General features: G+C 40.3%; 1 protein-coding gene across 5 annotated transcripts in view; it reads left to right on the top strand.

Moving 5' to 3' along the window:
• Positions 1-17,970, top strand: part of MITF (melanocyte inducing transcription factor) — a 268,663-nt gene that overhangs the window by 185,388 nt on the left and 65,305 nt on the right. The gene's annotated exons all lie outside the window — the stretch shown is intronic.

The following is a 17,970-nucleotide window of genomic DNA, read 5'->3' on the forward strand; positions in this document are numbered from 1 at the left end:
GTAAAGGAATGTTACTGTACTATAAAAAATTGTGAGTATGATGAATACAAGAAAGCATTAGACTTACATGGGACTTCCAAGTCACATGAGTAATAAGACGGTGGAGTAGATATTTTCTCTGATCACCATGACCTCTCAGATTTCTCCAAAACAGAAATTATGCACTGAAGATAAAGCAACTTCAGCTATCTCCATGGTCTAGGTCATGGAGAATCCCCCCTCCCCCCCAAAAAAGGAAAAATCTTTAAACTGATGTTCATTGACCCAGAGTCTACTCATTACTCCTCCCCCATTCCTGGCAGTGAGATTGCACTAGCAGACCCGAAGACCCAACATAGGCTTACAACAAAACCCACCCTTCTGCCCAGGGTTCCCCTTCCTCCAGTGCCATGGGGACCTTGGATCCAGGCTGCAACAGATAGCCAGTGTGACTGTAGCTCTTCAGGAGCAAAAGCTTGGCAGAATCCACAAACCCATAGCACCAATTTGGAACTTCCTCTTTTCTTATGTGGCTTTACTACTATCCGAACTTCTCTGATTTCTCCATAATGCTCTAACAATTGTTATTGTTATTGAGAAAATCTCATTATCCCACAAGATCCCATCACTATGATCTCTGCCCCTCTGATTGGAGGGTAGACTCCTAAATCCCCAAACCTCTATTTAAGGAAGGAGCCAGGTCAGAGCATTTCCTCATTTCTCACCTGGGTGGACTACTTCAAGAATTCTCCACAATGCCCTAGCAAGCTTCATAACTAGGAAACCTTCATCATCCTGTAAGATCCCATCAGCCTTGGTACTCTACCTCATTACCACCCTGTGCCTGTCTGATTGGAGGTTGGAGCCATGAACTCCAAAACCTCCATTTAAGGAGGGAGCTCAACTCAGACACCTCCTCATTTCTCTTCAGACCATACTACTTTGGGACTAGTCTGACTTCTCCACCATGCCAGCATGTCAGGTGCCCTTCCCTCTATTCCTGCTTTTTCAGCTTCTTTTTCTGTATTGTCTTTCTTTATTAAATTAGAAGCTCCTTGAAGGCAGGAACTATCTTTCTTTTCTCTTTCTGTCTCTCTCTGTCTCTCTGTCTCTCTCTGTCTCTCTCTCTCTCTCTTGTTATTTGTGTTCCAGTGCTTAGCATAGTGCCTGACACATAGTAAATACTTGGTAAATGTTTATTAACTGTTATAGACTTCCAGTTCCAGGGAGGACAACCCCATAGCACCATTGTGGCAGCTCACCACCATGGCAACTCTCTGAACTGCGGGTACTAGGCCAAAGAACTAAGGGACAGAGGGAACAGGACAGGGTACCTCGTGTGGGTGGGATGGGTGGGATGGGTGGGTGGGTAGAGGAAGGGGTGGAGGAGGCTATGCAGAATTTCACCAAGCTTGAGGAAAAGAGCACAGCATTCAGATGTTGCCAATTCTGACCACACAAAATTTATTTGGGGCAGAGACCAAGGCTAGTGAACCACGAATTACCTCATGTGGGAGGAGGCTGAGATGCTTTGAGATCCAGCTTCCAAGGAAACCACCATCAGAGGGGATAGAGTCAGAATGTGAAAAAGTGAAAATCAGGAGAAAAAAAAAAGCCTGCAATTAACCAGAGATCTCAGGAAGAAGAAAAATAGGGAAAGCATTACCAGTAGAAGGAAATAACGGCCTCCAGAGCTAGTAAATGAGTTTAGACATCTATGAACAAATGCTTCAAGATAAAGGAAAACAATGCAACATTTGATTAGGTAGAGGACCCTGTGGAATTTGAGGAGAACATGGAATTACCACATGCTGTTCTGAGTGGTTCAAAAGAGAAATGAGAATTATGAGAATAGAATTTATGGCTTTCAGAGCAAATATAATGGGCAGAATAAAAAAACAAACAAACTGAATTTGCAGTGGCAAATCTTACCAAACAAAAGAGACAGCAATAGACTAGAAATGCAAATACGCAAAAGTAAAGGACAGTCTAAAAGAAGAGAAGCAAAAAACCCCCAAAAAAACAAACCTAAAAGAAAACATGCTCACTATGCGACCAAAATATACTAAACTTGAAGACAGGATCCACAGAAACAACCTAAGGATCAATTAGGTGGCTCAGTGGATAGAACTCTATCAGAAGTCAGGAAGACTCAGCTTCCTGAGTTCAAATCCTACCTCAGACACTTACTAGCTGTGTGACCCTAGGCAAGTCATTTAACCATGTTTGCCTCAGTTCTTCATCTGTAAAATGAGCTGGAGAAGGAAAGGGTAAACCACGCTAGTGTCTTTGCCAAGAAAACCCCAAATGGGGTCACAAAGAGTTGGACATGACTGAACAACAACAAAAAAGGATCGCAGATCTCCCAGAAGAATATGACGGGACAAAAATCCTTAAGACAATGATTCAGGAAATAATAGAAGAGCACTTCCCAGAACTTCTAAACATAGAAAATGAAATAGCAATTGAAATAATTCACAGATCACCTCCAGGAAAAAAATCCAAAGCTGCAAACTCCAAGACCCATAACAGTTAAATTTAATAAATCAATTCAGAAGCAAGAAGTTCTACAAGCAATCAGGAGAAAGATCTTCAAATAACAAAGGAAAGGAGATATGAATAATGCAAGACTCTTCTGTACCCATGAGAAAATGTAAGAGAGAATGGAATAATGTGTTCTGAAGAGCAATGGAGCTCAGGATGCAGCCCCGGGTGACTTGCTCTGCAAATCTGAGTTTAACAATAAATGAAAAAAGGGAAATCTTCAATAACAAAAGAGGCATTTGAAACACTTTTAGAAAGAAAACCAAACCTGAAGAGATTATTTGCTTTTCAAAAGACTTGCATGAACTGATGGAAAGTGAAATGAGCAGAACCAGGGAAACAATGTGCACAGTGACTACAAGGAAAATGGAAAGAACAATAGCCATAAAATAATCAAAATTGAATGTTGCAAAATTATGAAGGACGAACATTGCCCCAAAGAAGAGATATGAGAAGACACCCCCTGTTGCTCATTTACAGAAGTAGACAGTAAGGGAATCCACACATCCAAAATGTTGCATAAAATGTCTTTTTTTTTTTTAATGAATTGGTCAGTGTAGCTGAATTTTTTTTTCTTCCTCTTTCACTTTTTCAAAAAATTCTTTATTTTAAGGGAAGATTTCTGGGAGGGGAAGGATACAGGGGAAATATAGGTGATGAGAAAACAAAAGATATCAATAAAAGTCTATTTTAAATTTCCCCAAATGATATATTTTGTTGAAACTTTTAGAAATAATCTACAATTTATGACAAGCATAAGAGGGGAAGTGCCTAGTCCAGGGTCACATAGCCAGTATGTGTGTAGAGGTAGGACCTTGAACCCAGGTCTTCCTGGCTAGCTTGGAGGCTAGCTCTCTGTCCACTATACCATGTTTCTTCAATGAACAGTCAACCAACACTGTTCCAATAGAGGACTTGCATGCATGTCCATTGTCCAGATTACCACCTAAGTTTAGGGGTTCCTTCATCAGCAGGTTGACTTCAGGGTCATTTTTTTTTTTTGGCTATAGTGCGTCTTAAACTATTGCCTACTTATCATTAAAGAGGTTATAATCTCTGCCTTTGGGAGTGCCCACAACTGTGAAATCAGAGATTGGAGAATCTTGGGGTTAGAAGGATCTCATAGTGCATCTAGTCTAACCCATCCCTGGAAAAATAATTCTCTTTTCAATAGTCTTTTTTTTTTAATTTAATTTATTTTATTCTGAACTTAAGAAATAAAATAAGCATTTCCATAACATAGCAGAATAGAAAAAAAGATGATTTCAATGAAACTGCAAATCTGTTATGTATGCTGTTCCTTTTAAATATATAACAAAGTTACCATGTAACTTTCTTTTTTCCCCTTCTTCCTTCCTTCACCTCCCCCATAGAGATTACTACCATTAGACACAAATGTGTGTGTGTGTGTGTGTGTGTGTGTATGTCAAATCTTTCTATCTATATTTCTAATTATCTGTTCTTTCTCTGGATGCAGAATCTTCCTTCATAGGTCCTTTGTAGTTAATTGGGTATTTATACCTAGTCTCACACCCTTCCCCCAGCCAATCCTTCTCAGACATCATCTACCTTCCTCCTACCATCCTGTTCTTTTCAGTGCCCATTACTGAACACATCACTCCAGGTAGAGTCTGAATAGGGCTGGATATGATGGATCAATCACTGCTGGTGTTTTGCCACTATTGTAATACCAATGTGGGCAGCATTAAGAGGGTGTTACCATGTAGTAGTATTAACTTTTTTTGATTGCATCATTTCAAATATTGAAATAAATACTCATCTGGTATTTGCACACTATGTATACATCTCACCTATCTAGGTAGTTAAGAGAATAGATAGATAAATATAAAATAGTTCCTGCCTTCAAGGAGCTTATAATCTCCATATGTATATATTTTGTATTTGATTTTGTGTACATATTATTTTTTCCAAATAAAATGTAAGCTTCTTGAGAATAAGATTTATTTTATTTTATTTTGTTTTTTTACTTTGTATCCTTAGCACTTAGTATAGAACCTGGTACATAGTAAGCTTCATAAATGCTTATTGAATAAATCATTTGGTGGATGAGAAAAGACAGGTTAACAGATCACCAGAGTACGAGTACAAAGAAGACTAGGATGAATACCAAGGGGATATGAATAAACTTCAAAGGCGAAAGAGATCCACAATAGATTGGGAGAGATAAAGGCAAACTTCATTAAGGACCAGGTACTTGAGATGGCAGCTAGGTGGTGCAGTGGATAGAGTACTGGGCTTGGAGTCAAGAAGACTCATCTCCCTGAGTTCAAATCTGTCCTCAGACACTTGCCAGTTGTGTGACCCTTGGCAAGTCACTTAACCCTATTTGCCTCAGTTTCCTCACCTGTCACATAAGCTGGAGAAGGAAATGACAAACTACTCCAATATCTTTGCCAAGAAAACCCTAAATGGGGGTCATGAAGACTTGGACACAACGGAAAAAACAACTGATTGAATCTGAGATGGATCTTGAGGAAGATAAGGTTTTCCAAACTGTAGAAATGGTGGGGAAAGCAGGCCAGGCAGAGGGAGGGAAAAATAACCACCAAAAACTTGGGTACAGATGCTTAGGTGGAAAAATGTGGCACCTATTTGGGGAACTGCTGTTTGCCTTTAATATAGGGCTGGGCTTAGGGGGAGAATGGGAGAAAAGGAAGGGAAAATTGATTGATAACCATATTTTGGAAGGCTTTGTATTCCTGGATTAGGGGTTTAGACTTAATTCAAAAGAAAAAGAGGAGCAATTGAAAGTTATTGAGCAAGGTAGTATTCTAATCAGAGATAGGCATCAGAAAGCTTAATTTGGCCATAGTGCAGAAGATGAAGGGAAAACTTTGAAGGGGGGAGCCCAGTTAGGGAGCTTTTACATAGTCAAGGTGATAATGAGAGTCAGGGCCGTGGCAGTGGGATTAGTTTAACACAATACTGTACTTATTATGATTTTTGTTGACAACCATTGGTGTTTGCTTGGATCCGGCTTGCTCTTAGGGGAATTGATGATGGCGAAGAACATAATTGATCTACCAAATGACAACATGCATAGAGTTGATTGATTTTTTTTTTTAAGTAAGTCTTTTAAATGAATGTGAAATATTTAATTTTGGGTTTTACTGGACACAAATTCATGCAAGAACTGTTCATTGAAATGCCCTTCTGGCACAAAGAGCTCATATCTTTTATGTGTTTATCCCTTTGTTAACCAAAAAGCTAACTGGCTCAGATGCCTCATTGTAGAGATGTTGAAAGTCAGCCAGAAGACCTTAAGGAAATGGGAGTGAGAAAAGTGACTTTGGAATGGGGGGAAGCTCAGATTATTGTGCTTTTTAATAGTTTCTTCAAATGTATATCCTTTGGGAAAATTGGGGACTTTAGAAAGTTCTTGGGACTCTGCTCACACATTTATGTCAATGCTTAGTTCTTTACGAAATGGATAGAGTGTTGCACCTAAAGTATGGAAGGACAGAGTTTAAATCCAGCCCCAGGTACTTACTAATTCTGTGACCTTGGAAAAGTTACCTACTCTGCCTCAGTTTCTTTATCTATTAAAATTGGGATAATTAATATCACATACCTCAGGGAGTTGTTGTGAGAATAAAATGAAATAATATTTATAAAGCACTTTGCAAACCTTAAAAGTACTACATAAAGGGGGCAGCTAGGTGGTACAGTGGATGGAGTACTGGCCGTGGAGTCAGGAGGACCTGAGTTCAAATTAGGCCTCAGACACTTACTAGCTGTGTGACCCTGGGTAAGTCACTTAACCCTGATTGCCCCCCCCCAAGTATTACTTAAATGCTAGCTGTTATTTTTATTGTTATTAATAATTATTATAGTTACTGGGAAAAGCTATGTTTAAACTTGACTGACATGTAATTTTGTGTAGAAGAATGCCATAATGCTTCACGTGAAAATTTTCTATAGCAAACATTTGCTAAGCACCTACTGTGTACTGAGGCTCATAACAACCCTGTCAGTTAAATGCTATACCTATTACTATCTATATTTTACAGATGAGGCAGTTGAGGCTCAGAGGGGTTAAGTCACTTGTACATTGTCACAGAGATCTTAAGTGTGAGAATCAGGATTCAAGCCAAGCTCTTCCTAATTCAGAGTCTTGCACTCTACCAACAATGACATGCTGCCTTTTAAGACAGACCTGAGAACATGCCCATTATAGTTGATAAAGGTATTGTTCATTCATTCATTCATTCATTCATTCATTCATTCACAAAATCTTTATCCCAGACCTATCCATCCAACCCTGTCCCTTCTCCTGAGCTCTGTAACCCCGCCAAATCAGCCAACTTGCTGTTCTTTACGTATCTCACTGTATCCACTTCAGTGCTTAAGGTTTTATGGACCTCTGTACATTTGCTCACGTCTAGACAAACACCAAGTAAAAATATGAAGTGCCTAAAGTTGGTCTTTGGTATCCTTCACCTTCCTCTTGAGGACCTTTCTCTGTCTGGCACCTTTCTGGGATTTATCACCAACTCTTACTTTTACGCTGCCCATTACTCCACAGTGGATCTGCTAAATCATTAACACCCTAGTGTGAAATAATTTATAATAATACCCCTCCTAGAAAGTGTTCTCATTTCATTTCATTTTATTTTTTGGACCTAACCTGCACCTTCACTGGGAACATCCTAATGAGGAAAATCCCTCCACCAACACAAATTGTCATCAGCTCTATGATTATATAGTGTTAGACTGCTTCCCTGGAGCATTACAAGGTTAAGTGACTTCTCCAAGGTCATATAATTACCATGCATGTCTTCATTTTAAAAGGAACACTACCCAGGACCAGAGAATCAACCCCATGGAATTCAATTATAATGGTAGAATTTAGATATATGGTAATGTAGGGGTAGAACTGGCCTCAGAGTCAGAAAGACTTGGGTTCAAATCACGCATCTGAAACATACTAGCTATGGAGCTCTGTCCTCTGGACAGCTCTTGAAGACTTTAGAGACAGCCATACCCTGTTTTGGTAGAGGGAATTACTTCATCTGGAAGCCCCCTATACCTAATAAATCTCATATCCAGTTCTTCTCCCTTTCCCTAGTGAGGAGGCTAGAGAGAGGTGGCTTAATACAGTGGACAGATTCCTGAATTTGGAAGTGGAAGACCTGGATTCGAATCCTGTCACTATCTGGGTGACCTTGGGCGATCACATCACCCCACTGGGCCCCAAGAGCCTCATTTGTAAAACAAGGGGGTTGAGTAAGACAGTGTCATTGGTTCATTCCACCTCTAAACCGATGATGTTTTTAGGCATTGGAATTTTCATAGCGTCTGTGAGATCCAAAGCAAAATGCACGTATTCAAGTTGAATGAGAGTTTGAGAGCAAAAAAGGACTCAGAGATCACTGGGTCTAACTCCCTCCTTTCCTCGAGGAGCAGACCGGGGCCCAGAGAGATTAGGGGACTTGTCAGAGGTAACACAGATGAGGGTAAGAGCCTGATTTTAACCCAAATCCTTTGACTCCAGATTCAGCATCACTTCCACTCTATGTACAACGAGTAATAATAGTAATGGTAACAGCTAGCATTTATGTAACACTTTAAGGTTTACAAAACTCTTTACAGATACAATCTCATTTTAATCCTCACAGCAATACTGGGAGGTAGGTGCTAATATTATACCTATGAGGAAACTGAGTCAGGAAGTGGTTAAGTCACTTCTCCAAGGTTACACAGCTAGTAAGTGTCTGAGGCTGGATTTGAATTTAGGTTTTCCTGACTCCAGGCCTCTATCAACTTCTCCCTCCAGCCTCTATTATATGCAAAGCATTATGCTATGGTCTAGAAATACAAACAGGGCAGGTGGGTGTCTATTCTGCCTATGTATTAAGGCTGGCTAGGCTCATGTACCAGACGCCACTGTCATACTGTACATACTTTCTTTTAAAATACCTTTTGTTTTTACATTATTCTCATTTTTGAATTTATCCCTCTCTCTTTACTTCCCTACTCAGCCATCTATTGAAACAAAGATTAAAACAGAAAGAGTGGATAGAGTGGAAAGCATTTCAACAAAAGCAACTCTGTCTGATGGTATGTCCATGATTCCACATCCCTAGTCCCCCATTTTGAGAAGAGCTGGCCATACTTCAATGAATGAAAACCATCGCCTATGGAATCAAAGAGGGAAACAACCTGTGTATGATGTTTCCTCCTCAGCCTCACTGCCCTTCTTTTTTCTCAGTGCTTTTTTAATCAGAAGGCTAGATCCACATTAATGGTGAAGTCCAGTTGTCTTCCAAACACTTCTCCTCTTCCTTTCTCAGCTTCCCCATCTTTCCTCTCTCCCCAGCGGCTTTGTTGTTTCATCACTGTGAGTTCATCACAGCTGATTCATGGAGCACCACTGGATGACACATAAGAAGCCAGTGACCTTCTTTTCAAAGCAGAACTGACAAGATTGAGAAAGAAGAGCAGAAGGGGAGACCTGAAGGGCTATCACCTCTCTAGCTACCGAGCTTTTGAGTTACAATTTGAGACAATTTATTAGACCGTAAGGAATAAGCAATATGAAATAATTCTTTGGGTGAATATTATTTACCTGCAGTAAATAGGAAAGGAAAAAGTCTTCACTAAGAAGGAATTAGAGTAAAACTGTGGAAAATAGAGTGAAGAATGGGTGGGTGAGTGGGGGTACTGGAGATTTGCCTAGATTTGCTTATTTCTTATAAAGCAGCATCTGTTAAAATGAATAAACCTTGAGTGAAAAGGTCATGCTTAGGGAAAAGTTTAGATCAGAGGGGGGTGTAGATCTAGGGTTAGACCTAGGGTCAGTTGAATCGACAAACATTTATTAAGTGACTGTTTTTTTGCCGGGCACTTGGCTAAGTGCCGAACCTTAAATGCTATCGGGTCATTGCTAAATCCCTTAAGCCCTTTTGTGCCTCGGTTCGCTCCTTTATAAAATAAGGATAATAATATTGGTAATATTGAACTCACAGGTTTCTTTTTGTGAGGATCAAATCAGATGGCATCGAAAGGGCAGCTCATGACGTGGTGGACGTAGAGTTAGGATAACCTGAGTTTGAATGCTACTTCGGGCGTACTCCTCTGTGGGACCAGGATATGGCAGAGGCATGTGAACCGTTGTCTTCCTGACTCTAATAATCTATTGACAAACACCCAAACTAAGACTCTGTTGTTACTTTAAGTGTATTCATAGAATCACAAATCTCTGTGTTGGAAGGGACTTTAGGGGTCATCTGGTCCAACCCAATCTGAACATGAATCTCCTGTACAACTTGCCAGACAGGCCACCATCCAGCCTTTGCCCAAAGACGGCTGGTGAGGAGGAACCCATTACAGCTGGAAAAAAACCTGCTTTACTGCTGAAGAATTTTTCCTGATGTTTAGCCTAAATTTGGCTTTGTAAATTCCACTCATTCACCCTAGTTTTGCTGGGGCCGTTAGGTCCAAATCCTCCTACTCCACCTCCTCAAGTCATCTCTTGGTCAGGCTCAATATCCCACTTTCTTTAGTTGATCCTCATAGGATATGAAGTGAAGGCCCTTCGCCTTCCCAGCTGCCCTCCTTGGGATGTTCTTCACCTGGACAATGCCATTCTTAAAATGTGGAGGACAGAACTGAACTCAGTTTTCTAGATGTGGTCTGACTAGAGCAGGGGACAATGGCGGTCAGTTCCTGCCTCCATCCCTCCCACCCAATTTATTCACTCTTAAATTTCTGAGGTCTTGAGACTTAGCCTCAATTTGGCCTAGCTAAATTTAGACTTTGAACAAATGATTTGAATTTAAATGCAATAAACTTGATTTTCCCCCTACCCCTTCTCATGCTTTTTAAAATTTATAAATGGTCATCCTGTGTGTTTTGTACAGATAACTCATTTTCATTCATTCAAGGGAAGAGTTAAACAGCTAGGACTTGGTATTATCAGAGTTTAAAATAGAATCTTTTGAGGACTAGCCTGGAGGCCTTGTTTTGTTGTTTTTTTTTTTTTTATGATCCTGGTTTGATCTTTTCACAAAAAAAAATACTACTTTTAACTACTAGAGCTTGAATTCATAACCTCTGGATGACTAAGGCTATCAGACACTCAATTCTTTGTCCTCCATGAACATGCCTTTATTTTGAGTTATCAGTGGTTTGTGATACTTAGTTGGACTTCATTCTAGGAAATTTTAAACTCTTTAAACTCTCTAGTCCAGGAGGAGAACAAATTATTCTTAAAAAAAATAGATTTATTTTTTTTCCTCCCTCTGGGAAATATTACTAAGAACTGAGAGGCAATAGCGGTTGAGATAAGCCCATTGTATCGCTTCCTACATGTTATTTTTGCTCCTCCAAATTCCACGGACAGCAAATTGTGTACGTGTGAGTGTGTGTGAAGGGGACAATGTGTGTTTTAAGACTCAAGCAACCGGGTCCCTCTTTTAACCTCTTCCAATTTGTTTGATTTTGACTTCATTTAACACCTTTCCAGAGGTTCATTGAATTAGAGCTAGAAGAAACCTCACAGGCCATGTAGTTCAACCCTCTCCTTCCGATTTTACAGATGAGGAAACTGAGGCCCAGGAGATTGCGTGAGTTGCTCAAAGTCAAACAGCTAGGCAGCTTCTGAGCCAGGATTTAATGCCAGGTCCTTTGACTCTGGGATCAGGGCTTTCCCACTGTACCATGTGGGTCTCCCTATGTTGTAGCCCCCCTCTCTCCATTAGAATGAGTTCAGAGACAGTTTCACCATCAATCTTAACTCTTGGTGGGATGGCTGGCTCACAGAGTAGGTACTTCGTAATTACTTACTGATTGATTCATTCAATGAAACAAACAAGTTACTGCATGTAAAAACGTGTCAGTTTTAAGTTTAATTAAATGAACAGTAACCACATTTACTATAGGTAAGATATTCTTCTAGACTCTAGAAGCAGACAGATGCAGAACCTCACAACCTCTGCGCTTTAGGAGTTTATAGTCTCCTGGGTGTGTGTCTATGAGGGGTGGGCAGAGGGGTATTGCATGGTCCCAAAAATAGACTACAAAGGAGAGAGAGAGGGAACAAAGAAGATCTGGTCTAAGTGCTCTAGCGAAATCTGAGCAGCGGAAGGACCGTTCTGGGAATGTAAAGGTTCTAAGAAAGAAGTGGGGCCTGGTGATCTTCTCAGAAGAAAGAGAAGGAAGTAGAATCTAGGAATACAGAGGGGATGGCCTTTACTAATGCACAAAGGGGAAAGAGAGCAGGCTGAAGTGGGATGAGCATGTGTGCTTTAGCTGGAATGCAAAGTTCATAAAGGGAGCAATGTGAAACAAAGCTAAAACACCAGGTTGGAGCCAGATTTTCTAGAGCCCTAAATGCCAGGCTAAGTATTTGATTCTGTATGCAACAGGGAGCAGCTGAGCATCTTAGAGTAGGGCAATGGCAGGATGATTAGTAAGATTGTTTTGGTAGCTGGTTGAAGGTTAGATTTGAGATGGAAGAAACTAGGGACGTGGATATCAGCTAAGAGGCTATGACACTTTCTGAGAGAGAGGTCATGAGGATCTGAACTAGGGTGGTTGACTGGGAATGAAAAGAGGCAGCTAGGTGGTACAGTGGGTAGGGCACTGGGCCTGATATCATGAAGACCTGAGTTCAAATCCAACCTCTAACACTTACTAGCTGTGTGACCTTGGGTCAAGTCATTTAACCTCTGTTTGCCTCATTTTCCTCAACTGTAAAAATGGAGATAATAGCGTCTACCTCGTGTGGGTTGTTTTGAGGATCAAATGAAATAATATTTGTAAAGTGCTTGGAATAGTGCTGAGCACATAGTGCTATAGAAATGCTATTATTATTATTAAAGAGAAGGAAACAGATGTGTTAGATGTTAGATTTAGAATCGACAGGACTTAATATGTAATTGGATATTGGGGCTGAATGAAAGAGAGCAAAACCTTACAGAAGACACCCAGGTTTCCAGCTGGGCTGCCTGGGAGGATGACAATGGTATGAAGTGGCATGAGGATGTTGGGCAGATGGGAAAGTTTAGGAGGGAACACAATGGCTGTTCATCCAAGTGGAGATGTCCAGTGAGGAGGAAGAGATGTGGGACTAGACAGATGTCAGGGAAAAGACTGGGGCTGGATTGAAAGGTTTAACAGTCATCTCTATACAGGAAACCAAAGCCAAGGGAACCAATCAATAAAGGAGACAGTGTCGCATGAGAAGAGAACAGGACCTAGGACTTAGAACGCCTATATTTGGTGAGGGGAGAGTTGGAGAAAGATTAACTACGGAGGACTTGAGGAAGAGAGCTCAGCAGAGCAAAAGACAGCAATATCTCAGGAGTTAAGAGAGAAAATACCACTCAAGAGCAAGAAAGCATGGTTAACAGTTTTTATATGTTGTGGAGAGGTCAAAGGAGGTGAAGACTGAGAATAGACTGTTGGATTTAGATTAAAAGGACACTGGTGATATTTGAGAGAGTGATTTGAGTAGAATGGTGGAGTCAGAGGTCAAATTGCACCTTTTCCTTGAGGATCCAGTGGATGGTGAAGAAGTATAGGCTATGAGTGTAGATTGCTGTTTCTAAGATGAGCAGATCATTGCCCTAGAGCTGTAGGGGGCCTCAGGTTATTTAGGCCACCCCCCCCATCTTTAATTCTGAACTTAAGAAATAAAACAAGCATTTCTGTAACATAGTAGAATAGGTAAAAAAGCTGATTGCACATGAAACGGCAGATATATTATGTACAACTTGCTATTCCTTTAAAATATATAATAAAGTTATCATGTAACTTTTCCCTGTTTTTCTACCCTCTCCCTCCTCCCCACTCTAGAGGTGGCTGCCATTAGACATAAATATGCGTGTGTATGTGTATAAACACACACACGTACACACATATATGTAAATCATTCTATGCTTATTCTATACATTCTATACATACTTCTATCAGTTCTTTCTCTACAGTTGAGGAATGTACATTCTATACATTCTATACATATTCTATACATTCTGTACATACTTCTATTTATCAGTTCTTTCTCTTCAGTTGAGGAAACTATGTGCCAGAAGTTGAAGGTGGATAAATGACTTCTTCTAGGTCAGAACAGGTGATTAAGTATTAGAGGCAGGATTTGAATCAGGTCCTCTGACTTCAGAGGAGTTTGGCCGTGAGGGGGAGCTGATTGCTTCCCTGTCATATTTCCCTTATAAGCTATCACCCCAACTTATCTTTTAGTCTGTTTTTGTCTCCGTTTTGGATTTTCTCCCAGGCGTAACCCAGTGCTTTTCACATAGTAGACGCTCAAATTTGTTGAACTGAATTGTTTCTGGGTTTGTTCTGTCATAGGAAGGAAATAAGTATTAAGTTCCTACTATGTGCTAGGCACTGCGCTAAGCACTTGACAAATATTATCACCCTTCATCCTCACAACAATCTTGGGAGGCAGGTGTTATTGTGATCCCCATTTTATGGTGGAAGAAACTTGAGGCAGAGATAAAGTGACTTGCCAAGGGTCACATTGCTAGTTAAGTGTTTGAGGCTGGATTTAAACTCAGATCTTCCTCACTCTACGTTTAGTGCTCTATCCATTGTGCCTCCTGGTAGGAATTAAAGAATGTTCTTCCCTCACAGATTGCTGGTTTTACAGAAATCTGTTTTTCTAACATCTTTTGCCAATACTCTGGGAAAATGTTACTTAGGGACTTAAGTGCCTATGGAGTAGTAGTGGTGGGAGGGAGCGAAGTGAGAATTGAGAGTCATTCACTGAAGCCTTCCTTTATGGCCCATTTTCCTGGGGAAGAGGTAGAGGGGTTGGACCATATGATCCCTCAAGTCCCTTTGAGCTCTGAATTGATGAGCCTGAAAGGTAAGTAGAAAAAATGAAGATAAAAACAGGGAGCCCTGAAGAGAACAGAGCTGTGTTACAGCAGAGTTTCCATTGAGGTGACTACCAAGGCATTCTCATAGGTCAATAAGCATTTATTAAGTACTTACTGCATATGCCAGGTGATACCTGGCATATAAAAGCAAAAAGAGAACTAGATCCTGCTGTGGAGGAGTTTACATTCGAATGGGAAGATAACACGTTGAAGAAAGTGGAATGGAGGTGGGGGGAGGTACTAGTGGGAGGAAGGTGAGCGCATTAGAGGAAGAAGTCAGGATGGCTGGAATGGCCCAGAGAGGAATGAAGGAGTGAACATTTCTGGCCTAGGGCCCCTTCCTTAAAGTGGAGTTTCTGAGAGACCATGACCAGTCAGTGGAAAGGTCAGCAGAGAGAGAAGGAGCTCACCTGTTGTTAAATTTTCAGCGTAAGCATTTATACCTTGAAAATTGGCAAATGCTTCATATCATGTTTTGTTGATTGTCTGGATTTAAAGAAATTGTTGGAGAAATTATTAATAATACAGAAAGAACTTAAAAGTATGTGTTACGTACTTTTTTTTTAAGGAGTCAGTTGTTAAACATTTGCCAGCACGCCCCTGGTCGGGTCTGTCCAACCTCCTCCATTAGACAGCATATAATCCTCACAAAGGAATGAACCGTGTCTGCCATTCTTTTGGAATTTCTCCAGTAGGAATTGACCAGAAAACAATCGAATTCCACAAACTGAATATGAAATTCATTCTTTTATTTTTTTTCTTCACACTTTGTACAGTGTTCTGCAGATGCACAGCAGTCCCACACAGTGGTCAACATTCTATATAGCCATGAAGATTCGTTGCATGCCATTGGCCATATGGCCTGAGCTTTAATTCATGGTTTAATTTCTCACCCTGGATTTGCATTAACAAAATGATTGCTCTCAGTTGAGTTTGTTCTGGTGACCCAAAGTAAATACTCATTTTACTTTGCACATTACCATGAAGAAATACCTACTAAGAACCACATATTATTTATGGTGCTTTACAGTTCCTTTAAACCTTAAATTTAGGAGATGCATTTCATCCATGGAAGCTTATCTGTCCTATTTTTGCAGTGAAAATTTTCAAGCTACCAAAAGGGGGGAAATGGACCCCCAACAGTATTAATGGAGCAGCTCAGAATAGATAGTTGAGTTGCCATGAAGGTGACTCAGACCATCATCTCCCTAGGACGTCCAATCACCATGCTCAGTGATGTAGCTTCTTCCTTTTATTATGAAACAGTGGCTTTGATATGGCCATAAATAAGCTCATCTCTCATTGAGCAGGGGGATAAAACCAAGTGCCTCGGCAGCTAGTGAACCCGTATCTTCGTCCTGTAAACTAAGTCGGTGATTTTAGGATATTTCTAATGAACGTGTTAATAGCGTGATAAAATGAATGCCTTTAAATTGTTTTTGTGGTCGTGCTTACTCAACCTTTCCAGATTCAGGATGACATAAAAGCTGTAGCAGGCTGTAGGTGACGGCGCAGTATAGATTTCATATTACTCTTTTTATTAGCTGTGACATCTAATGGCTTATGGGCACTTAAATGAAGAGAAGAACAAGAAAAAAAAGAAAAGAAAAGAAAAGCCTGTCCCACTTTGAATTTAAATTAACAAAATGATCTTTCTCAGTCAAGTTTGCTTGGGAGATCCTTAGCTTTTTTTGTATTCACATTATCTTCTCTCCGCGCCCCCCCCCCAATGTTTCATTTGCAGACAACTTTCTCTTTCACTTTAAACAATCATCATCTTCAGCCATTGTTCTTTATGATCCAAAGCTGGGCTCAGAGTCTGGAATATTTTCTGGTAGCTTTTCAATCTGCCTCATGTTCCTTTCTGCTTTTATCTGGGGGCTAGTGGCTAGAGTATTGGACCTGGCATCAGGAAGACCTGAGTTCAAATTCTGCCTTAGACTGTGTGGCCCTGACTTAGGCTTTCTCAGGTGCAGTTTCCTTTCTGTGAACTGGAGATCATAATAGCACCTACCTCATGGATGTTTTTTTTTTTTTTGAAAGCAAAGTTAAGTGACTTGCCCAAAGTCGCACAGCTAGTAAGTTTCTGAGGCTAGATTTGAACCCAGATCTTACTGATCCCAGGGCCCAAGCTCTATCAACTGCACCAACTAGTGGCCTATTTTTTGTTTGTTTGTTTTTGTTTTGAGGATCAAATGAGATAACAGGTAAGGTGCTTTGTAATCCTTAATGATATATATGCTACTTACTCTTCTTTTTCTCTCTGGCCTCGAAGTGGACTAATTCATTTCCGAGGTGGCTGTAACTGGTATTGCTCTACTACCCAGGAATGTAGCAAAGACTGGGGCTGTACCTTCCTCCTCCCCATTTCCACCTCTGAGGACTAATTGTCTTCAAAGCTCAGCTCAAATGTTACTAGATCTTACTTGAAACCTACACTCATGGTCCCCCCAGTTGCTAGAGCCTCTAGTCCCCCCAAACTACCTTGTATATGGTCTCTCCCGATCAGCTGGAAGCCCTTTGAGGGCAAGGGCTGTTTTCCCTTTTGGCTTTATATTACAAGCATCTATGATGCAGGGCAGGTGTTGATTGTCAGGTGATCTTTTGGTCTTATCTTCAGATGGCTGCAAAATGAAGAAGGGGACGCTATGTATAGCATATATATAAAGAAAAGTTATTGTAATGAATTGACTAAAGGTTGCATCAGAGGTCATTCCAGACTTCTATTTGGCTTTGCCACTGCCTATTTAAGCATAAACAAGTGCCCTTTTGTTCAAGCATTTTTTAATTTATTTGCAATTAAGGCTGATTAGATTCTCCAAATATATGAAAGCATTATGATGCTTGATTTTAAAATTATTTAGATATTCTGAAATTAAATTCAATTTTAGAAGCCCTTATTAAGAGACCACTGTGTACCAGGCATTGTGCTGGACACTGGGGAATATGTTAAAAAAATGATCACAACAATTCTTGCCCTCAAGAAGCTTACAGTCTAGGTGGAAGGTTTTTTTTTTTAATTGACTTTACAAATGAATGGTAATTGATCTGTTTCTTACTTATAGTCCTTTAGGGGGATACCCATGGTAATTGTTCACCAAATTGAAGAGCTGTAAATAAAACCTAGAATGTTTTTTTTTCAAAAGGAATTTGACTATTATGAAATAATCCTGCTCTGCTGAAAGTAACCTCAAAATATGTTTTTTGGAGCTTAATGGAAGTAAGTTAGGCAGTGATCCTTTAAAATGACTACATAGCTAATGTCTTGGTCAGGATTTGAACCCAAGTATTCTAGACTCCATGCCCAATCCCCTTCACTGTGCCCTCTAGCTGCCTTCTCGAAGGATGGGATGGTCTTTTATTATAAATAACTGACTAATGGAAGTAGACAATTCATACACAAGGATCTGTGAAGCATTGCAACAGAAGCAGGCTTCCTCTGTTCACCTCTGCCCCCTTCCCCCAATCCTCTCACCCACAAAACCTTGCTATTGTGTGGCTACCAGTGAAGCAGAGAGCTAATCCATCACTTATCCATACTTTCTTTACGTAAGCAACCTTTTTCTCTGGTCATATACTT

The sequence above is a fragment of the Vombatus ursinus genome, unplaced genomic scaffold (genome assembly GCF_900497805.2).
Source record: "Vombatus ursinus unplaced genomic scaffold, bare-nosed wombat genome assembly UNPS02014773.1, whole genome shotgun sequence".
NCBI lineage: Eukaryota > Metazoa > Chordata > Mammalia > Diprotodontia > Vombatidae > Vombatus > Vombatus ursinus.